This window comes from Ornithorhynchus anatinus, chromosome 2 (genome assembly GCF_004115215.2).
Source record: "Ornithorhynchus anatinus isolate Pmale09 chromosome 2, mOrnAna1.pri.v4, whole genome shotgun sequence".
Lineage (NCBI taxonomy): Eukaryota > Metazoa > Chordata > Mammalia > Monotremata > Ornithorhynchidae > Ornithorhynchus > Ornithorhynchus anatinus.
Window position 1 is genome coordinate 59113716 of NC_041729.1, and position 24929 is coordinate 59138644.

Sequence of the window (24929 nt, forward strand, 5' to 3'; positions counted from 1 at the left end):
CTTGACTTAGTGGGAAGAACTCGGCCTTGGGAGTCAGCTGGGTTCTAAAACCAGCTCTGCCACTTGTCAGCTGTGTGACTTTGGGCAAGTCACTTCAATTCTCTGTGCCTCAGTTACTTCATCTGGAAAATGGGGATTAAGACTGTGAGCCCCACGTGTGAAAATCTGATAACCTTGTAACCACCCCAGTGATTAGAACAGTGCTTTGCACATAGTAAGCACTTTACAAATACCATCATCATTATTATTATGTATCTGTAATTAATTTATTTATCTTAATGTTTGTCCTCCCCACTAGACTGTAAGCTTGTTGTAGTGAGGGAATGAGTCTGTTTACTGTTATATTATACTATTCCAAGCACTTAGTACAGTGTTCTGAACACAGGGAGCACTCAATAAATAACTGACTGAATGATTGACTAATTGAATGAATGAATGATTGAATGGACAAGGATGACGCCCCTCCCTCATCCCCACAGCACTTGTGGCCATATCCAAAATTCATTTATTTATTTATTTATAAAGATGTCTATCTCCTCTTCTAGACTGTGAGCTCATTGTGGGCAGGGACTGTGTCTACTAACTCTTTTACAGTGTACTTTCCCAAGCGCTTAGTGAAGTGCTCTGAAAACAGTAACCACTCAATAAATACCATTGATTGACTGATTGGAGATGTGCTCTGGGGATATTGGGAATGTTTAGGCAACCAGAGGTAGGACTCAATCATTGTTAATCAGTTATATTTATCAGATGCTTTCTGTGGGCAGACCACCATGCTTTAGTTTGAGAGAGTAGACACATTCCCTACTCACAAGAAGCTTACAGTCTAGAGGGGGAGGCTCTAGAGTAGGGAGGTTTACTGCCTCTGAGGGCATATTTGCCCTGGCATCTGAAGGAATTGTAGAGGGTGAGGCTGGAGATCTGGAATGTCAAAAGAAAAGAGGGTAAAGAAGAGAACAACATGAGCTCCTGGGTCTGCAGGAAAATATAGACGGTAATGCAAAAATCTCCAGTGGTTGCCTATCCACATCCATATCAAACAAAACTCCTCACTAATGTCTTTAAAGCTCTCCATCATATTGCCACCTCCTACCTCACCTCGCTTCTCTCCTTCTACATCGCAGCCTGCAGCATCCCAACCTGCGCACTCCACTCATCTGGTGCTAACCTTCTCACTGTGCCTCAATCTCGCCTGTCTCACTGCCGACCCCTAGCCCACATCCTACCTCTAGCCTGGAACACCCTCCCTCCTCAAATCCATCAGACAATCACTCTCCTCCCGCTTCAAAGACCTAATGAAGGCACACCTCCACCAAGAGGCCTTCCCAGACTAAGCCCCACTTTTGCTCAGCTGTCACTCCCTTCTGCATCACCCTGATTCTCTCCCTTTGCTCCCCAGTCCCCGGCCTCAGCCCCCAGCACTTATGTATATATCTATAATTTTATTCATTTATATTAATGCCTGTTTACTTGTATTGATGTCTGTCTCCCCCCATCAGACTGTGAGCCCACTGTGGGCAGGGATTGTCCCTATTGCTGCCATATACAGTGCTCTGCATACATTGAACACTCAATAAATATGACTGATTCAACGAAAGAATGAATGAATGAAGTATTACAGGTAGGGAATAGCATTTTGTATTAGAATATTTTTTGTGTTGTACGATTAATGTGCTAAGACTACCAGCAAGAAATCTGTTAAAAGATATTGAGATTTCTGATCTTGGTGAACTGCTTGAAGTTTGGGCTGGAGGAGAAGCTCTGTTTGCTAGGAAGTTACATGGACCTGAGAAAACACAGACAGAGGAGGGAGTCTGTGCTCCCTAGTTTCAAGGCTCTACATCACCTTGCCCCTTCCTACCTCTCCTCCCTTCCCTCTTTCTACCGCCCACCCTGCACACTCCGCTCCTCTGCCGCCCACCTCCTCATCGTCCCTCGGTCTCGCCTATCCCACCGTCGACCCCTGGGCCACGTCCTCCCGCGGTCCTGGAACGCCCTCCCTCCTCACCTCCGCCAAACTGATTCTCTTCCCCTCTTCAAAACCCTACTTAAAACTCACCTCCTCCAAGAGGCCTTCCCAGACTGAGCTCCTCTTCTCCCTCTACTCCCTCTACCATCCCCCCTTCACCTCTCCGCAGCTAAACCCTCTTTTCCCCCTTTCCCTCTGCTCCTCCCCCTCTCCCTTCCCATCCCCTCAGCACTGTACTCGTCCGCTCAACTGTATATATTTCCATTACCTTATTTATTTTGTTAATGAAATGTACATTGCCTTGATTCTATTTAGTTGCCATTGTTTTTACGAGATGTTCTTCCCCTTGACTCTATTTATTGCCATTGTTCTTGTCTGTCCATCTCCCCCGATTAGACTGTAAGCCCGTCAAATGGCAGGGACTGTCTCTATCTGTTGCTGCCTTGTTCATTCCAAGCACTTAGTACAGTGCTCTGCACATAGTAAGCGCTCAATAAATACTAGTGAGTGCTTTCTCCATGAGCTTCCACCAATCCTGTCATCCCAGGATGGGGGTAACAAGCTAGTCCCGGAATAGAGGAGAGCACGGCGTAGTGGATAGAGCGCCAGCCTGGGAGTCAGAAGGTCAGGGGTTCTAATCTTAGGTCCACTTCTCTGTATGTGGCCTTGGGCATAGTGCTTACTATGTGCCAGGCACTGTACTAAATGCTGGAGTAGATACAAGCTAACCAGTTTGGTCACACTGCCTCTCCCATATGTGGCTCACAGTCTCAATCTCCATTTTACAGATGAAGTAACTAAGGCACAGAGAAATGACTTGCCCAAGATCATGTAGCAGATTTAGGACTGAAAATCCACAGAAACATGACATGAGACCTACAGAGAAACAAAAAAGACCAACTGTTGAGGATCATGAAAAAGAGATAGAATGCTTCTCCTTGCAATCTCTTCAGGCCACTTTCAGGGCCTTTTTCTCTATTGCACGATTTTTTATTGTGGTGGCACCAAGATAAAGCATAGGGTCTGGTTAATAGCAGCCTGTCTATTCCTCAGCTCAGTAATTAGTAGGAGAGAATATGGAAGTAACAGGGGGCACACATTGCTTAAGACAGCTTTATAGTAATGATAGCCATAATAATAATAATGATGATAGTATTTATTAATCATTTTCTATGTGTCATAACTGTGTTCAGCAGGGGTAAGTGCAAGGTGATTAGAACAAACATAGTTCCTGTCCCACACAGGGATCACAGTTTAAGAGGCTCTGTTTCTAGGTACTTCATATGAGGAGACTAGATAGTTCATTTTTTCTCCATAGTACAGATCATTCTGGAGTATTATTTCAGCATCTCATCCTATGGGATTTGTAAAAATCGGGGAAAAAGAACCCCTACCAACCTGAGGTCTTGAGGATATGCTTTTGGTTTTCAAAATGTAGGAGGGAATCCAGAGAACACCAAATTTGTCCTTGGTGGCAGGGAGAGCAGAGAAAGAGGGTAACATATTTATTTTGTTTCATTCCTACTTTTCTGTAGCCATGCTCACCCCTCTCTCCTGTTCCCATTCCCTCCCACTAGGACTGTTCCAGTTCACTAAAAAATGGCTGAAGAGCCAATTTGAGGAAGCAAAATTGATAATGATAACAATAATAAACAATAACTGTGGTATTTGTTAAGAGCCTACTATGTGTCATTCACTGAAGTAATTGCTTGGCTAAATACAAGATAATCAGATCAGATACAGTCCCTGTCGCATAGGGGGCTCACCATCTAAGGGAAAATGAACAGGCTATTTATTACCCATTTTACAAATGAGGAAACTGAGACCCAGAGAGGATAAATAACTTGCCGAAGATCATACAGCAAACAAGTGGCAGAGCCAGAATTAGAACACAGGTCCCCTAACTAACAGATCGGTTCTCTTTCTGCTAGGTCACAATATTTCAAGTGATCCCCCAGTAAGCTAAAACAATTGTGGAATTCTCACATCTTTGGAACTGTCTCATGCTTAAGGGTAAAAAAGATGTGACTTCATAGGTGTAAGCTAGATTAGCTCCAGAATCAACACAGTACAAACACTTCTCTTCTTTTCTTTTAAAGGTGGTCAGAAAATGGTCACTGTGGAACTCCTGGGAATTCTCTTTCATTTTAATCTCACTGAGGTGCTAAACCACACCATTTTTTTCTAATGATACTTGCTAAGCACTTACTGTGAGTCAGGCATTATACCAGAGTCCTGTAGGGAAAGCTTTGGTGTCTTTCTCCCCGTTGGCTTATTGGGTGTTTGAAACTGTGGCTAGAACCATGACTGGGACAGTGAAAACCATCAGGCCGCAAAGGAAAAAGAGTCTGAGAGGTGAACCGTGAGTGAAATACCGCATCTCCCACCACCCATCAACTAAGGCTAGTTAGAACTGACCCGCAGGTTGCGACTCGGAGTTCTCCTTCACCGAGAAAGCACTAGTCTATCGGAGCTATTAGATCATATTATTGGACCATCTGTTCGGGGGGGGTGGTATGCTGTGCTGTGTGTCCTCCTGCTTACACACTGGGGAGGACACTGCTCTCTCATCAATCTCCTTGAAATTACCTTATATGATTAGTGGGTAATGATTCAGGTAGGTCACGGCCACGGACATCCTTTTTATTAATGCATCGGCAGCTGTAAATGTACATTGATCCTGTAAGGGATGTAGGTTTATGTACTCGGTGAAATGACCCTGGATCTGTTAAACGTAGATGGTTGTCACCGGCAAGACAAGGAAAATCTGTTGTCAGTGGTGACCTTCAGGAAAGGTGGCTTGCCGGGAAGGGTCCTTGGAAAGCCCAATCACTTTTTAAGGGAAATAATGAAATTCAGAATGCACAGTGAGCCAGAGTTTAATCTAGCAGAAGGACAATTCTTGGCATACTTCTTATATTGAAACAGAATTGTATTCTAACAATTTTCATTAGAAATGGAGGGCATTTATTTAATGGTGCAATGATACAATACCTTCATGTTTCCATGAATTTATGTCAAGAAGCCTCATTTCTCTCCTACATGGTGTATCTTTAAATCATGATCAAACCATCACCACAAGTGTCTTCAGAGGCAGACCTAACCTTATCACCCTTTATATAAGTTTATTCCAATACTATATTCAATTACTTGTTTGAACTACTCTCGAAAATACATTTATGTTTATCTTCCCTACTAGAAAGTAAGATGCTTGTGGGCAGGGAATATGTCACTTCTTTATTCTGAACTTTCCAAACAAACAGAACACTGTACCTCATCAAGCAAATGCTCAAAATATTCTGCCACTACTACTATTACTATTATTACTATTAGAGAAGCAGGGTGGCTTAGGGGCAAGAGCACAGGCTTGGGAGTCAGAGGACATGGTTCTAATGCCAGGTCCGCCACTTGTCTGCTGGGTGACCTTGGCAAGCTGCTTAACTTCTCTGTGCCTCAGTTATCTCATCTGTAAAATGGGGATTAAGACTGTGAGCCCCCTGTGGGACAACCTGACTACTTTGTTTCTACCCCAGTGCTGAGAACAGTGCTTGGCACATAGTATGCACTTAACAAATACCATAATTACTATTACCCCTATTACCACAACTATTACCAATACTACTACAACTATTACTATTACTGCCATTCATTCATTCATTTAATTCAACCATATTTATTGAGCACTTACTGTGTGCAGAGCACTCTACTAAGCACTTGGAAAGTACAATTCAGTAACACAGAGGCAGTCTCTGCCCACAGTGGGCTCACAGTCTAAAGAGGGGGGACAGACGTCAAAACAAGTAAACAGGCATCAATATAAATAAATAGAATTATAGCTATATGCATATCAAAACAAGTAAACAGACATTAATATAAATAAATAGAATTACAGATATGTACAAGTACTGTGGGACTCTTCTTCCTCTTGGTCCTCCTTCTACTGGTACTACTAATTAAAATAAAAATTATAAAAATAATGATGGTATTTGTTAAACACTTACTATATGCCAAGCACTGTTCTAAATACTGGGGTAGATACAAGGTAATCAGGTTATCTCACGGGGGCTCACAGCTTTAATCTCCATTTTACAGATAAGGCAACTGAGGCACAGCTAAGTGACTTGCCCAAAGTCACACAGCTGACTAGTAGTGGAACCAGGATTAGAACCCACAACCTCTGACTCCGAAGCCCATGTTCTTTCCACTAAGCCACACTACTACTACTGCTACTACTGTCGTTTCCATTTCATAGATGTGGAAATTGTATCAAGGGATTTGAAACAATTCGTTACCATTTACAAATTGAATGAGACTTGGATTAGGGAGAGAATAATTTCCCAAATTCTTATTTGTCCTTAGAATTAAGTGGTCATTTTGGAAGAAGAATCACCTAAGACCGAGAAAAAACATCCATATGATATTAGCAGTAAGCACTCAATAAATACGACTGAACGAATGAGCAAACATGAGCAAACTTGAGCAAGTAACTGAGGCACACTTTGACATCTTGTGTACAGAGGTGCCAACTTAAAATTTGGGACATAGGAGTGAAAAGGGGGCAGGGAGGGATGAGGATTGGGAGGGGACCATTTTAGGTCTTTTAAGTTCTGACTGGAAAGTCTCTTGATAGGGGATGAGCAAATTCAGGTGTATCTCTACCTTCAAAGCCTTTCTAAGATCACATCTCCTCCAAGAAGCCTTCCTTGACTAAGCTCACATTTCCCCTATCCACCCTCTATTCTGCACTGACTACGCACTTAACTCTGTACACCATAAGTATTTTGATACCCCAGCCCCATAGTACTATGTACAAATACAAACTCCATTTTCCCTATCTGTAATTTATTTTAATGTCTCTCTCTCTCTGTGGACTGTAAGCCCTTTGTGGACAGGAATTTTATCTACTAACTATATTCTTTCTCAAATGTTAAGTGCAGTGTTCTGCACACAGTAAGCACTCAAGCACTCAAGCAATACCACTGATCAATTGATTGATAGGTGTCCAGATAAACAGCTCTAGTATTAATCTCCCACATTGGTTCTCTGGAATGGATACACACACACACACACCACACACACACATATTCATTCATTCAGTCTTATTCACTGAGGGCTTACTGTGTGCAGAGCACATAAGGCTAATCAATCATCAGTATTTATTGAGCGCTTACTAAAGGCAGAACAATGTACTAAGCATTTGGGAGAGTACAGTACAACAGAATTAGGCAATCCCTTCATTCAATTCCTCAAGTAGGAAGGAGTCATTTTCCTCTAATCCTATCACACTGAGTTGCCTGCTCTGCCTGATAAATCACCCAGTTCTCCCAGTAAAAGAGCTTTGCTTTGGTGTCTTCCAGTAGTCATCTCAGATATCCATATTTGCTTTAAGGAACAATGGATAGTGTTACATGGATCAAGCAAACAGTTTCATTCCTTATCTTGGATATGTAATTGAAAAAGAGTTTACTGCTTCATTGTTTAACTGTGTACATATTTTCCTTAAGCTTTAAATCATCCATGTGAATTCTGACAGTTACAGTAAGTTATATTACAATAAAATAAAACATCAGCTTGTAAGCAAACAGTAAGAGAAAAGTGCCCTAAAACACCATCTTGCTCTGAGCCATCATCATCATCATTTTCATCTTAATCTGTTGAATGCCCAAGATGTGTACACCAAAAAGCAGAAGATAGAATCAGAGTCCTTAGTGGCCTAATGACTCAATGGGGGAGCCAAGCAGTCTCAAGAGTAAACAAACTTCCTCTCTCTTCAAAACTGCCACACCTTGTCCCTGTCCTTCTTCAAGGCCCTTCAGAAAAAGCTATTCTTCCTGGAGGCATTTTCTAACAAATCCATAGCTTTCTGATCAGGTCTTCAATTTGTTACCCCTAATAGTTAATTATGTCTACTGCCTGTCTAATTACTTCTACTGCCTATTGGTTTTGTTTTGTTATCTGCCTCCCCCCTCCTAGACTGTGAGCCCATTACTGGGTAGGGATTGTCTCTATTTGTTGCCAAATTGTACTTTTCAAGCCCTTAGTACAGTGCTCTGCACACAGAAAGTAATCAATAAATTCAATTGAATGAATGATGCATTAATTCATTCCACTTATCAATATTTTCCTCACTTTTATTTTTCATGGCTGTCAAAGTATTTCCCTTCATTCCTTGCATATGAATTCCACTACCTGTGACTTTCCCATTAGACTGTAAGTTCTTTGAAGATAGGGGTCTTTGTTGTATACCCAAACACCTTAGTACTCTGCCTTGCATACTGTAAGTGATCAACAAATTGATGACAATTAGAAATCTTATTTTCTCTCTCATAATAAGAAGGCTGATAAAGGGCTTTGCCCTTTCTTAATAAACCAGTATTAAAAAGTCCATTGTTTTATGTCACTAAATATACTGAAAATAGCATTTTTAGATGATAGGATTTTTTTGCACATGAAGCATATCAGATTCTGCTTTGGGAGAAAACATTTCACCTTTCAACATTCTCTCTCTTGGCCTTGTTTTTCCCTTTCCAGTTTATCCAATAATTTCTGCTTCAAAATAGTTAAATTGACTGGTGATCCTACATTTCACCCCTTCAAAATGTGTCACTCTCCCTAACACCACAATTGAAATGTCCACCACTGCTTTATCCTGGTCTCACCCTGCCCTCACCCTGATTTCCACTCCACCCTTGTTTCACCCCTATCCTACCAACAGCTCTGCTCAATATGCTCAATCTTTTACAGTCTGCCCTTCCCTATGCCCTTCTTGCTCCAGGGCTGTCTTTTTCTATTCTGTTGGGGGGTTTTTAGGATTTGTTAAACACATAATAATACTAGATAAGCTCTTACTATGTGCCTGCCACTGTATTAAGCACTGGGATAGATACAAGATAACCAGATTAGACACAGTGCATGTCCCACAAGGAGCTCACAACTTTATATCTTCATTTCATGGATGAGGTAATTAAGACACCAAGAAGTTAACTGACTTGCCCAAGGTCCTACAGTTAAGTGGCTCAGCTGGGATTAGAACCCATGTCCTCTGACTCCCAGGTTCAGGCTCTTTTACTAGATTACACTGCTTCTCTACTGTTGTAATGGTAGAAGTCATTTCCCTTCTTAGGGCCCATTCTTCTCCCCAGTCCCTGAGGAAACAGGGAGGAGCCACCCAAGGGAATGATTTTCTGAGTCAAGAGCCCCAATAAGCCTTTTTCAATGATCCAAATCCACTGAAGACCCAAAACAAAAGTAGAGCTTTTGTGATAGTATTTAATTCTGCCTGGAAATTGATTTTGTATTACTAGCTCTTTAACAGGAAATAACACTGAAAGATCCCAAATGGTAAGCATCTGAAATGGAAATGAATCACTCACTTCCTGAAGAAACATGCAAACATCTACCATCCCCATTAAACTGATTTTCAATTTGAATGTTCTTGTAAAATCCCATTTCAAACCAGGGAGTAGGACAGACAAACTATTCCATAATGAGTATTGTACTACATATGTATATCATGTCATGGGTGAAATAGATGCTCTGCTGTCCATATGGTCTACTTAAGAGCCAGCTAATCTGCATAACCTGTTACCAAGCGACACACTGGACTTCAATCTTTGTTACAGAGGAAAAAAAAATGACCCTTTGGCCCTAGAAGTTGATTGATATTCATTGTGCCAGTTAGGTTATGATCACAGGGGAAAGTAATGATACCAATTATGCATCCAGAGATTTGGCAGCCTTGAGCTTTCTAAATGAGTATTTTTTTTTCTTTTATTTCTTAAACACCACCAGAAATCTATGTGCTGGTCTGCAGAAGCAAATTAATATTTTCTGACAGAGACTAGGGTTGTAGATACTGAAAAATCACATCCATAGACAGATTAACACAAGCTCTCTTACAACGGTTCTCTAATTATCTCAGGGAATAGTGCCTCCCCTAGGTTAGAAACTTCAGCCTCAATCCTAGGTTGATACTAAAATTTCCTAAGCAGGAGTAGCAATTTGTGTCACATGCTGGGAAAGACAAAAGACCTTTCTTAATCCCCAGTGCTTCAACTATGCAGCCCTCCTAGGGTAGAGATGTCTGCTTGAGACAGAAAAAAACTCAAACAGCAAGCATATTTAACCCTTCAGAATAAATTCAAGACTTTGAGACACATAGAACATTGCTTCTTCCCCAAAGAATCTTGTAGTTCTAAGGGAATGAGGAAACCTGAACTTCAAAGTCATTAAAGATGTAGTACAAAGCGAATTAGACATGAAATTTCTTTTATTGCTAGGAACAAATGCTGAGCACCTAATCTCTTGTGTAATTTAAGCTTTAGCTGAGAGGGGCAGCACTCAGTGATTCTGTTGCATCAAGCAGCTACCACATTTTTTCCCTCTTGATTCACATATGCAATTTCTGAAGCATTTCATGGGAGTTGTGCAGCACCACTGAAGGATAAATCAACATGCTTTGATCATAATTTTCCTTATTATGAATTCATAAATCTTTTCACTCTGCTAAGCAGTGCCATGACATATAAAATTTGATGCATCAAATACAAAATATTCAAATTTCAGAAAGCTATTAAATAACCCAAAGCTAAAGAAAGGAATCTGCCTTGAGTGAAATAATTCTTACAATATTAACTGGTAATTTTAAACTTTGTGAAGCAGATGTATGCATGTAATGCACACCATTCACCGGGAAAGTGATTAAGCCATGGAAACTTAAGTTTCAACTTTCTGAGAGAGGTTATATTGGGAAAAAATTAATCCCACCAGATAACCAATTGATAGTTGAAATGAAAAAAAAAATCTGCTAAGTTCTCTAAAAAGTACCTTTGAGCAACAAGGAAGGGAAAAACTGCTTAGGAACAACAAAGGCCAAAGAGAAAAAAAAAATGAAATGTCAGAAACGTGTGCTATGAATCTACAATTATTAAACTCTCCTTCACCATAAGCTTCACACAGGAGTTAGAACTGCAAGCTAAAAAAAATAAGAGTAAAATGAATTGCTCTTAAATGTCTCAAGGAAAATGTGACCCCACTAACTAATCCAAGTGCAATGGCATTTCTTTATACATTGCAGTTCTATTGGAATGAATAAGAAATAAAGCACAATCCCAGTGACATTACCCAAGCCTATAAAATGAATGCAACAAAGGAAATATATTTCATTTTAACCTGTGGCCAGAAATGGAGAGGAGAATTCACTAAGGAAGGAGAATGGGTTGCCTAGCCCTGCAGGCCTCCTGTGTAGGATCTCTGACTCCTAAGAAGCTATTCTGGAGAAGAACAGACATGCAGGTTTCAAAGCCTAACTAGGCACCTTGTGGTTACCGGAAGGAGCTTTCATATGGATGAAGGGACAGGAGCCAGATAGAGTTTTAATCTAAAAAAGAAAAAGAAAAAAAAGGAATTGCTGCACTTACTGAATGGAGACTCCGGTCATGGAAACTGAAAGAACCACTTGCATGAATTTCTGTGTAGTTTCCTGAGGGAAAGATACAAGACAATTTTGAGAATCATGACCCTCTTTCAGATTATGTTTAACCTTTTATAATAACAATGATAATGGTATTTGTTAAGTGGTTACTACTTGCCAAACACTGTTATAAGCACTGGGGTAGATACAAAGTAGTCAGGTTGTCCCACATGGGGTTCACAGTCTTAATCCCCATTTTACAGATGAGGTAACTGAGGCAAAGAGAAATTGAGTGGCTTGCCAAGGTCACACAGCAGACAAGTGGCAGTGCTGGGATTAGAACCACATCCTCTAACTCCCAAGCCCATACTCTTTCCACTAAGCCACATTGCTTCTCCACAGATTCCCATTTGGAAACTGCTGCACAATAAAACTGATTTACCTTGTCCAAATTTAATTAAATTCAAGGACACGACACCAGAAGAAGATTCAGGTCAATTTTACCAAATGAACCAACTAGGTAATCATTTTGGTTGCCTGTTTGACTGGGGAATGCTGCTTTTCTTTTACCAACTTCTTTTAGTTACTTTGTCATTCAAATGCCTCTGGATCCTTTCTTTTGGTCTATGATACCCAAATTTCCTAGTTGGCCCTGGGTGTGGTAAAAGTGCTCCATGGATTCTATGGTTGTTTGAGTGTATGACTGAGTGCACTAAAATTCCTGGATTTGACATGTAAGATGGCACCGATGGACCTCCTTCATATAACCTGTTCCTCTGCTCCTCCTCCCCTCCCCAATGCACCGACTGCCTCCCTCTGCTCTACCTTCCCTCTTTGCTCTACAGCATTTGTATATATATGAACATATTCGTTATTCTATTTATTTTATTAATTATGTGTATATGCCTATAATTCTACTTATTTATATTGCTTCTATTGATGCCTGTTTACTTGTTTTGATGTCTATCTCCCCCTTTCTAGACTGTGAGCCTGTTGGTGGGTAGGGGTTGTCTCTATATCTTGCTGAATTGTACTTTCCAAGCACTTAGTACAGTGCCCTGCAACAGTAAGTGCTTAATAAATATGAATGAATGAATGAATGAATGAATGAATGAATGAATGAATATACCAGACAAGGAGAAACCCATGACATGACACAGATTACATCAGGTATGCAATATGACAGGATAATGCCACTAGTGCCATCTTACAGAAGAATCTAGATTTTGCATATATAGAGTGTTTCTCTGCGTGGAGGAAGGGGGTACCCCTTAACATTCCACTTGCTGTTTACCCCATGTTGGGGGGAACAGAGATACAGAGAGTGGATAAGAAACGCTAGCCTGTAAATTCATTCTGGGCAGGGAAAGTCACTGTTTACTGTTGTGCTGTATTTTCTCAAGAACTTAGTACAGTGCTCTGCACACAGTAAGCACTCAATACATATGATTGAACAAATAAATGAATGAATGAGCCACATGGTCTAATGGATAGAACACAGACCTCGGAGTCAGAAGGACTTGGTTCTAATCCTGGCTCTGCCTCTTGTCTGCTCAGTAAAATGGGGATTAAGACATTGAGCCCCAAGTGGCACAGGCCTGTGCCCAACCTGATGAGGTTGTATCTACTCCAGCGATTATACAGTGCCTGACACAGAATAAGCACTTAACAAATAACATACCAATACCATACCAAGAAACAGAAAGTTAGAAAGAACCAATCAATCAATCAATAATGTTTATTGAGCACTTACTGTGTGCAGAGCACTGTACTAAGCTCTTGGAAGTGTACGTTATAACAATATAGCAGACACATTCTCTGCCCACATTGAGCTTAGAATCTAGAGTGGGAGACTGACATTAATATCAATGAATAAACTATGGACATGTATATAAGTGCTGTGGGGCTGGGAGTGGGAATGAATAAAGGGAACAAGTCAGGGTGATGCAGAGGGAGTGGAAGAAAATGAAAGGGGGTCTTAGTCAAGGAAAGTCTCTTGGAGGAGATGTGCCTTCAATAATGCTTTGAAGAGTTGGGAAGAGTATTTGTCAGATACGGAGGGAGGGCATTCCAGGCCAGGGGCAGGATGTGGACGAGAGGTCGGCAGCGATATAGATGAGATCGAGAAATAGTAAATAGGTTGGCATTAGAGGAGCAAACTGTGTGGGCTAGGTTATAGAAGGAGAGTAGTGAGGTGAGGTAAGAGGGGAAAAGGTGATCAAGTGCTTTAAAACCAATGGTAAGGAGTCTGTTTGATGCAGAGGAAAGCCACTGGGTTTTTTCAGGTATGAGGAAACAGGTTCTGAACATTTTTATAGAAAAATGGTCCAGCCAGCAGAGTGAAATACAGACTGAAGTGGGGAGAGACAGTAGGCAAGGAAGTCATTAAGGAGGCTGATATAGTAATCATGGCGGAATAGAATAAATGTTTGGATTAATGTGGTAGCAGTTTGGTTGGGGAGGAAAGGACAGATTTTAGTAACGTTGGGGATGTTGAACCAACAGGATTTAGTGATTGATTGAATATGTAGGATGAGTGAGAGAAATCAGGATAATGTCAAGATTAAGGGCTTGTGAGATGGGAAAGGTGGAAGTGCTGTCTACAGTAATGGAAAAGTAATGGAGAGGACAGGGTTTGGGTGAGAAGATAAGCAGTTCTCTTTTGGACATGTAAAATTTGAGGTGATGGCAGAACAGCCAAGTAGAGATGTGTTGAAGGCAGGAGTTAATGCAACATTGCAGAGAGGGAGAGAGATAAGGGCTGGTGATGTAGATTGGGAATCATCCTCATAGAGGTGGTAGTTGAATCCATGTGAATGAATAAATTCTCAAGGGAGTAGATGTAGATGGAGAAGAGAAGGGGAACCAGAACTGAACCTTGAGGAACTCCCATAGTTAGGGGGAGGGAGGCAGAGGAGGAGCCCTCAAAGAGACTGAGATGAGTGACCAGAGAGGAAGAAAACCAAAAGAGGACAATGTCAGTGAAGCCAGGGATGGATAATGTTGGGGAAGCAGAGTGGCTCAGTGGAAAGAGCCTGGGCTTCGGAGTCAGAGGTCATGGGTTCGACTCCCGCTCTGCACTTGTCAGCTGTGTGACTGTGGGCAAGTCACTTAACTTCTCTGTGCTTCAGTTACCTCATCTGTAAAATGGGGATTAACTGTGAGCCTCACGTGGGACAACCTGATTACCCTGTTTCTACCCCAGCGCTTAGAACAGTGCTCTGCACATAGTAAGCGCTTAACAAATACCAACATTATTATAATGTTTCCAGGAAAAGGGGTGGTTGACATTGCTAAAGTCAACTGAGATGTCAAGGAAGATTAGAATGGACTAGATGGGTTTGGACTTGGCTAGAAGGAGGTAATTTGTGACCCATGAGAGGGTGGTTTCTGTAGTGTGACAGGTAAAGAAGCCAGTTTGGAGGGGATCAAGGAGAGAGCAGAAGGAGAGGAACTTGAGACGGGAGTATAGACAACTTGTTCAAGCAGTTTGGAGAGGAGTGGTAGAAGGGAGATAGGGCAATAACTGGAGGGAGCTGTGGGGTCAAGGCATGATTTTTTTAGGATAGGGGAGATATGGGCATGTTTGAAAGGAACAGAAAAGAAGCCATTGGAGAGCAAACAGTCGAAAATGGCAGATAGGGAGGGAAGAAGGGAGTGGGCTAGTGTTTCGATAAGGAGTGAAGGACCTCTGACTTACAAGGCCTTGCTCTTTCACTAGGCCATGCTACTTCTCTACTCTACTTTATTCTATACTTTCTACTCTTTGGAGTCAGGGCTCATGAGTTCGAATCCCAGCTCTGCCACTTGTCGGCTGTGTGACCGTGGGCAAGTCACTTAAACTTCTCCGTGCCTCAGTTCCCTCATCTGTAAAATGGGGATTTAAGACTGTGAGCCCCACGTGGGACAACCTGATTCCCCTATGTCTATCCCAGCGCTTAGAACAGTGCTCGGCACATAGTAAGCGCTTAACAAATACCAACATTATTATTATTATTATTACTCTCTACTGTCTAATCTACTTTCCCAAGCACTCTGCAAACGCTAAGTGCTCAATAAATATGATCAATCAATTGATTGATTTAAAAAGGGCAGGTACATTTGCCCTAGCATTTGGATTTGTACCATTTATTCTCCGTTCCCTCAGCCCCAAGGTGCTTATATACATACCTGTTATTTATATATTTATATTAATGTCTTTCTCCCCCTCTAGACTGTAATCTCAATGTGCGCTGGAACCTGTTTTCCAACTCTGTTATATTGTACTCCCCAAACAATTAGTGCAGTGCTCTGTACACAGTAAGTGCTCAATAAATATGATTGATTGGGTGCTTTTGTTGTAACTATGGCCTCTTTATGTAATAACACTAAGAGGGAGTCACAGGACCTAGGTTGTAATTCCTGCTCTTGTAAGAGTCAGGGTGGCCGTGTGCTCTAAGGTGCCAATCTCAAGTGACTTCCTTTGTTGGGGCTTCTGCTCTCCCAAATAGAGATTGGAATTGAATCCCTCTTCCATCATTGAGAATGTAAATTTCAGTATGGGCAGGGTATGTGTCTACCAACTCTTGTTATATTGTACTCTCTCAAGTTCTTATACAGTTCTCTTGTAGTACAGAGAAGCAGCATGGCCTCAGTGGAAAGTGCACAGGTTTAGGAATAAAAGGTCATGGGTGCTAATCCCATCTCCGCCACCTGTCTGCTGTGTGACTTTGGGCAAGCACTTAATTTCTCGATGCCTTAGTTACCCTCATCTGTAAAATGGGGATTAAGGACTGTGAGCCTCATGTGGACAACCTGATTATCCTGTATCTACCCCAGTGCTTAGAATAGGGCGAGCACATAGTAAGCACTTTACAAATACCAACATTATTATTATTATTATTCTTCTGCTCACAGTAAACACTCAATAACACCATTAATTGATAGATTGCACTGCCACTTGTCTGATGTATGATCCTGGGCAAGTGAGATAACTCCTCTGTGTCTCAACTGTAAAACAGTTTAAAGACTGCAAAGCCCCATGTGGAACAGTGTCCAACCTGATTTTCTTATATAATAATGATGGCATCTTTAAGCTCTTACTATGTGCAAAGCACTGTTATAAGCGCTGGTTAGATTACATATATATATTATATATACAGAGGAGAGAGATTATATATTAAGGTTATATTAACCCCAGCGCTTAGTACAGTGGCTTCACACATAGTAAGCACTTAGCAAATTCCATTAAAAAATGTAAAACAACACCTGTGGTCCAGTACCCTAGGTGACCAGTGAAAGCCCTCAAAAAAAATATACCCTGAGACTTCTGTGACATCACATGCATTATACCAGCACTCCAGGTGATATAATGACATCAATATGCATGCAACCTTTATGGACATCAGCCCTATTTCCACCTTAATGCACTGAGCCTGGAATTTCAGGACACTACAACCCCATTCCATTTGCTCCAGAGCTACTGTATTTCTCCTCTCAAGTCCCTTTGCACATGCCACTCCCAAACTATGTCTTCATAAATCCTGGACATAAAGGTGTCCTGTGCTGAATCCATAATTGACAGGGGACAGATCAACTGAAAACTGGATTCTGAAATCTTAAAGCCATTAGTCAAAAATTTAGCAGGACTTCGAGTCTTGCTTGCTGGTCTGTCCCTTCACAACTCTATAACAAAAGAGGGAGAAAGGATGGGGAAAATAAGGGAAGGAAGGGGAAGAGGAGGAGAAAGCAAGATCTTAGAGCAAGGGCCTGGTAGTTAGAGGACCGGGTTTTTAATCCCAACTCTGCCCTTTGGTGTGTTTTTTAATGGTATTTATTAAAGTGCTACCTCTGTGCCAGAACTCTGGGGTAGATACAGGCTAATTGAGTTGACACAATCCTGTCTCACACGGGGTTCACAGCCTCAATTACCATTTTTAAGAGGAGGACTGTGAGCCCCAATTTTACATTTACTGTGAGCACCATTTACAGAGAGGTAATGAGGCACAGAAAAGTAAAGTGACTTGTCCAAGATCACACAGCAGACACGTGGCAGAGCCGGATTAGAATTTAAGACCTTCTGATCCTACACCTCTGCTCTATCTACTTAGTCCATGATGCTTCTCCTTGTGAGAAGGAAACATGTCCACCAACTCTGTTATATTGTATTCTCCAAGCATTAAGTACAGTACTCTGCACACAGTAGGCACTCAATAAATAAGATCGATTGATTGATCCTATAAATAAGATTGATTGATTGATCCTTGAGATGAGGTATGAGAATCTGCATGCAGAGTGAGCAAGACAAAGGTTAAGTGTGGCCAGACCTGCAACCCCTGCTTCTGAGAAGGGATTTACCACTGTTCAGTTATCTGGCTATCTGCTTCTGATTTCTGGTGTCCTAAGACTTTGTCTAAAGGCCCTTCACTCATGGCAAAAGAGGTGATGGGCATTTGCTAAGCTCTCATTAGCCTGAAGGAGAATCCACCGTGGGGTTCTCGATAGCTAGTTCTTCTATCCTTGGATGGCAGGGAGACCAATGCAGAGATGTAGTGCTAATTGTGAATTTCAGATTTTCAAGATGATTATTGAATTCAATTTTAAAATGGTTTTGTCTCTATTCAAAAAACCCTAACAAAATATTGGTTGACTGTTAGGACTTCCATGTTTCAGGATGGTGAATTCCCTTCTTGTCCAGGAGAATTTTATTTCATAGGACTTTTACAAACTCATATTCATTTGAATTTTAACAGTTTTCAGGTTGTTGTAGCTTTTTCTCATCTTGTTTCAAAATCTGCCCCAGAATTGTCATTATGTTATATCCTGGGGCCTTTGTCATGTTCTGAACATGACTGCTTAGGTTAGGATTGGTTGAGAAAGATTTAGCTCAAACAATTAATCAGCGGTATTTATTTAGACTGTAAGCTCGTTATGGGCAGGGACCTTGTCTGCTAATTTTATTGTAGTGCACTCTCCCAAGCATTTAGTACAGTGCTACTATACATAGTAAGCACTCAATAATTGCCACTGATGAATTGATTGATTACTTGATTGATTGATAGGCTTTTGAGTGCTTACTTTATGCTAGCAGTAAACCGAGTTGGTAGACATGATCGTTGCCCAGGAAAGGTTTGAAATCTACTGGGGAGACAGACATTAAAAGGGATTTAGGGATAGGGGGAAATAGTACAATATAAGTTATATTTACATAGGTATTGTGGGGCTGGGGAAAAAAGAGCAGGTCAGAGGGTTTATAAAAAAAAGGAGAGTTGGGGCTTTGAAACCAGAGGTAGGTAGATTTCGAATGCAAGTGGGTAATCTCTTCGTAGGGAGAGATGAGAAGAATTTGAGAGGAGCATATGGGGGATAAGGCCCCTCTCAGGGTCATACGTGGAGAGTTACCAGTACTTTACCAGTCTCAGTTACAGAAGGGAGAGTCAAGTAGAGGACATCCATTCCATTCCTACCTTTGGGTAGTGGCTAGTGATTGGAAGGCAATCCTGCTACAAGTCAAACTCTCCTGTGCTGGGCAGCAGAGGCATAAAAGAGAGTTGAGAGGAGAGACCCAAGTTGCTATGTGGAAGGAGGCAATGGTAAACCACTCCGTATTTTTACCAAGAAACTCTATGGATCCACTACCAGAGTGATTGCAGAGAGAGTGGGGCATACTGGGAGGAGATGTGACTGTGGCATCGCTATGGGTTGAGATGAATCGATGGCATAAGACAAGACAATGGGGATAGGAGGGAGGTGGGGACTAGAGGGGGAATATTGGGAAGCCTACACCTGATGTTTTGAGTTTGGTCTTCTTTTCTTCTTTTTCTTCATGTCCTTTTTGTTAAGCAATTATTATGTGCCAGGCACTGTACTAAGCCCTGGAGTAAATACAAGTCAGTCAGGTTTCATTGCAGTTTCAGGTTCCACTTGGGGCTTACAGAATCAACTCATTTTATAGAGAGGTAACTGAGGCACCGAGAAGTGAAATGACCAGCCCAAAGTCACACAGCAGCCAAGGAGTGGAACCAGCATTAGAATACAGAACAAAATTTGTTAGGACAATAGTGACAAGAGGAAACGGCAATTGAGGCTTCAGGACGGAGTTGGAGGTTAGAGTTATGGACAGTCAGACAAGATATTGCCACCTCCAACACAACTCTGACACAACCAGAGAGGTTTTTTTTTATGGTATTTGTTAATACTCTGCATCAAGCCACTGTTCTAAGTGCTGAGGTAGAAACAAGTTCATCTGATGGGGCACAGTCCCTGTCCCACATGGAGCTCACAGTCAAGTAGGAGATATTGAATAGATATTGAATCCCCATTTTTGCAGTTGAGGAAACTGAGACCCAGAGGAGTGAAGTGGCTTTCCCAAAGTCCCACAGCAGACCAGTGATGGATCAGAGATTAGTATCCAGATCCTGTGGCTCCAGGCCCATGCTTTATCCACTAGGCCACCTTGCTTTGCTAAGAATACAGATGACTTTTTCCCTAGCTACCAAACATGCTAGGTTCCTTCTCAAGAGTAGGTCTACTAATGGGTTCACATGTTTTGGTGAGGTCTCTGAACAGAGTGTGCTTTCAGTGTTGTCTAAGGAACGAGGTACAGTCAGTCAAGATGTGTCTTCCCTGCCTCAAGAATTCTCAGTTAAACCATGAGAAAATTATTCCTGAAAGATACTCATAATCATCATAATCATCAAGAACATTTATTTGTACCAACCGTGTGCAGAGTACTGAGCTATACCCTTGGAACTATATGACATAAGTAAAAACAAGGTCTCTTTCAATAACTGTGATATTTCTTAAGCACTTACTATGCTCTCACCACTCTAGTAAGTGCTGAAATAGATACAAGATAATCAAGTCCCCCATGTAGCTCCCAGTTTAATTAGGAGAAAGAGCAGCTATTTAATCCCCATTTTGCAGTTGAGGGAACTGAGGCCCAGAGAAGGTAAAATGACTTGCCCTAGGTCACACAGCAGGCAAGGGGCAGAGTCAAGATTAGAACCCAGCTCCTCCAACTCCCAGGCTTGTGCTCTTTTCACTAGGCTAAAACTGTTTCTCTTCCTTTGTGGGCTGGGAACATAACTTCCCACTCTAAGACACTGTACCCTCCCAAGCATTTAGTAAAATGCTCTGCACACAGTAAGAGTTAAATAAATGCTACAGATTGACTGAATTGGTAAAATGTGTGATTTCATGCCCTATAAATGGATAAATTCCTCGAACTAAAGAGACTTATTTTGCAGGCAGAATATGGCTTTTTAAATGGTATTTGTTTAAGTGCTTTACTATGTGCCAAGCACTGTACTAAGCCCTAGAGGTAGATACAAAGCCAATCAGGTTGAGCTCTAGACTGTGAGCATGTTATGGGCCATGGAACACGTCTGCTAATTTTGTTGTATTGCATTCTCTGAGCGTTTAGTAGTAGGTGCTCCATAAATACCATTAAACTGATGGACACAGTCTATGTGGCTCCACAGTCTTAATGCCCATTTCACAGTTGAGACAACTGAGGCCAAAAAGAAGTTAAGTGACTTGCCCAAGATCACACAGCAGACAGTGGTGGAGCTGGGATCACTACTCACATCCTTTCTGATTCCCAAGCCCGTGTTCTATCGACTAGGCAACACTGTCTCTCACTAGGTCATGCTGCTTCTTGGTTGTTTATTTCCACAGACAGGTAGGCTCTCTCTACCCAAAAAAATGAGTCTCCAAAGCTGTACACACTTCAACACTCTGTGGGCTCATAAGGCTCAATTTGGACCACATTCAATGACATGGAAAATTACTTAAGGGATGAGATAACTCGGAAACCTGACTCAGGCCAGGCTGATGGAACCAAGTTAGAGAAGCAAGGTGGCCTAATGATGCAGCACAGGTCTGGGAGTCAGAAGGACTTGGGTTCTAACTCTGGCTCGGCCACTTGTCTGCTCTGTGACCTTGGGCAAATCACTTAACTTCTCTTGGCCTCGGTTACCTCATCTGTAAAATGGGAATTAAGACTGGGAGCCCCATGTGGTGCCAAGAACTGTGTCCAACATGATTACACTATAACTACTCCAGCACTTAGAACAGTGCTTGACACATACTAAGTGCGTTAGCAAATACCCATCATCATCATCAACATGTGATGCAGAAGATCGAAGTGAGTTCCTTAAACTGTTTATACCTACCCCTACTCTCATGCAAGTAGTTGCTCAGTGAAAGAGCCTGGGCTTTGGAGTCAGAGGTCATGGGTTCGAATCCTGGCTCTGCACTTGTCAGCTGTGTGGACTGTGGGCAAGTCACTTAACTTCTCTGGGCCTCAGTTACCTCATCTGTAAAATGGGATGAAGACTGTGAGCCCCACGAGGGACAACCTGATTCCCCTGTATCTACCCCAGCGCTTAGAACAGTGCTCTGCAACATAGTAAGCGCTTAACAAATACCAACATTATTATTATTAGTTTTCCATTTTCATGCCATTGGAGGTCGGCCCTACCCTCATAGACAAAGTCAGATCCCTTATGGTGACCTTGCTTTCAAAAACCACTTTGGGATTTTAGATGTGGAAGATTGAAAATTTTCCCCATTTGCCAGTCCAAATGGAGATTCTGGGAGCCAGTCATGGAGAAGAGTGAGCAGCCATGTTAATTTCTGCAGTTAGCATTTTCACTTTGATGATGAGGGTGGCCTCTTTGAAATCTTGTGGCATTCCCTCAGGGCTCCGTATGTTCAGGAAAAAGGCCTGTGCAGATGGGGAAGAAGAACAAGCTTCCCATCTGTAGCTCTCAGCAGGTGAGTGTTCAGATTTTCCATTCTTCCTGGCTCTGGCCTGCATTTGTGACTTCCTAAAATATTGGTCTGAGGAGGATTTGTCACACAGCTGATCATCCTGGGAGATTTTCAGCCCTTTTTGTCACAGTGAGGTTGAAACAAGGCTTGAAGTTATTAGACTAATAGGAATGGAAAATACAATGGTAAATTTCCTTTTTCTTATAACTTTTTTTTCCCATTTTGAGGAGAAAAAATCAAGTAGCATGAGTACTGCTATAAAAAGGAAATATTCTGAGGTAGGCTCTGTAGAAAAGCAACAGTAAGTGAATGCTACTGTATGCAGAATTATTGTGCAATACTGCATTCTGTTCGTTCTGTTCATTCTTCTCCCAATTCTCTCCTTGAACCCCTGGCTTCCAATCTGATTTCTGTCCTCTTCACTCTATAGAAATTGCCTTCATAAATTTCACCAGTGATATTTTTTCTTGCCAAATCCGATGGCCTTTACTCCATCCTAATCCTCCTCGACCACCCACCCCTCGACCTTCAACACCGTCCATCACCCCTTTCTCCTGGAAACATTATCGAACTGACACTGTCCTCTCCAGGTTCTCCTCATTTTCTTGCCATTCATTCTCAGTCCCTTCATGGGCTCTTTCTATGCCTCCCACCCTCCTAAATATGGGGGGAGCTCCAGGTTCAGTTCTGGGTCTCTTTCTATTCTCCATCTATACCCACTCTTTTGGAGAACTCATTTTGTTTCTGTGGCTTCAACTACCACCTCTATGCAGATGATACCGCCATTAAATGCGTTCACTCACTCATCCTGCCTGGATTACTGCCATCAGCCTCCTTGATGATCTGCCAGTCTCCTATCTCCCCACACTCCGGTCCATACTTCACTCTACTGCCTGAATCGTTTTCTACAGAAATGTTCAGGACATGTTTCCTCACTCCTTGAGAAACTCCAGCGGCTGCCCATCCATGCTCTTCATCAGAAAAAAACCCTCCTCATCATTGGCTTTAAAGCACTCAATTACCATGCCCCCTCCTACCTCCTCTTGCTACTTTCCTACTACAATCCAGTCCACATACTTTACTCTTGCTATTCCTCGATCTCATCCATCTTGCAGGCGCCCACATCCTGCCTCTGGACTGGAGCACCTGCCCTCCTCAAAACTGACAATTACTCTCCCCACCTTCAAAGTCTTATTGAAGGCACATCTCCACCAAGAGACCTTCCCTGTCTAAGCCCCACTTTCCTCTTCTCCCTCTCCCATCTGAATCATCCGACTTGCTCTCTTTGTTCTTCCACCCTCCCAGCCCCACAGCACTTATGTATATATCTGTTTAATTTATTTATTTGTATTATTAATGATAATTATAATATGTCTTAAGCACTTACTATGTTGCCAGATTACTCTACTAAATTCTGGGTGATTACAAACAAATTGGGTTGGCCACAGTCCCTGTTCCCATATAGGGCTCACAGTCTTAATCCCCATTTTACAGATGAGGTAACTGAGGGACAGAGAAATGAAGTGACCTGCTCAAGGTCACACAGCAGGCAAGTGGCAGAGCTGGGATTAGAACCCATTACCTTCTGACTCCCAGGCCTGTACCCTATCCATTATACAATACTACTTCTATGGCTTGCTGCTTACTGACTGTCTACAGTGTTTACTCGTTGTGGGCAGGGAATGTATCTGTTTATTGTTGTTTTGTACTATCCCAAGTGCTTAGTACAGTATTCTACACATAGTAAGCCACCAGTAAATAAGATTGAATAAATGAATGCCATGCTTTCACGAGCAAAACGAACAAATGATTTTCTGAATAATTCATCAACATATTACTCCTATTCTTAACCAAGTGAATTTCCTATGTATATTTTTCAAATTGTTACACAAACTTCAATTATTTTTCTATTTTCCCCCATGCATATGATAATGTTGAATATTCTCCCACTCTGAAATAAATTGGCAAGTGTAAGTACATATTTACAATAGTGCATATTTTCTTCTAGAAACCAAATTTAGATACTGTTCTTGTTTAAGTCATTTCTCTAAGTGACTATATCACAGTAGATTACCCCCACCCCCACTCCCCGGTATTGCCCCAGTGGAAAGAGCACTGTTCTGAGAATCAGGAGACCTGTGTTCTAATCCAGGTTGTTCAAGTAGAGGAATAACCCTCTACTTACCCTCTCTCCTACTTAGACTGTGAGTCCCATGAAGGACAGGGACTGTGTTCAACCTAATTAACCCTTATCTCCCCAGCAATTAGAAGAGTGTTTGACACATACTAAAGCACTTTACAAATACTATAAAAACAATACCTCCTGAGGCATTGCTATCAGGGTGAAATTTCATGATTGAAGAGCCACTTGGAGCCTTCTGGGAGGTGGACAGGCCTAGCCGAATTCTGAAAAGTAGCTGGTAAATGTACTTAGTAAGTGACATGGCAACCAAGGCAACCACTTTTGGGATATAGGCATCACGGCACAGCACTGCCACTATAGTGTCGTCACTGAGACAGGAAATGGGATCCTGTGTGGAAAAAAAAAGCATCTGCCTGCACTTTGCAATATGTTTCACCCCAGCCCGCCTAAACCGATCACTGTTCTCTGAGCTCCAGAGGGATGATGACTGACAGCAAAGCGAATCAAAAGCAGTGCTGTGAGAACCACTTTCAGTCTAATCAATTTTTCTCTGCAAGTCCTTGGTCTTGAGGTCTCAGGAACGACAGATGAGCCTGGTCTTATGACTCCATCCATTTTCAGGCACATCCTTTCTATTAATCACAAGCCTT

General features: G+C 41.8%; 1 protein-coding gene across 1 annotated transcript in view; it reads right to left on the reverse strand.

Moving 5' to 3' along the window:
• RBFOX1 (RNA binding fox-1 homolog 1) overlaps positions 1–24929 on the reverse strand; it is a 1878609-nt gene that overhangs the window by 1519503 nt on the left and 334177 nt on the right. The window contains exon 2 of the mRNA XM_029058016.2: positions 11389–11450. The gene's annotated coding sequence lies outside the window, so the exon portion shown is untranslated. The remainder of the gene's footprint in view (positions 1–11388; positions 11451–24929) is intronic.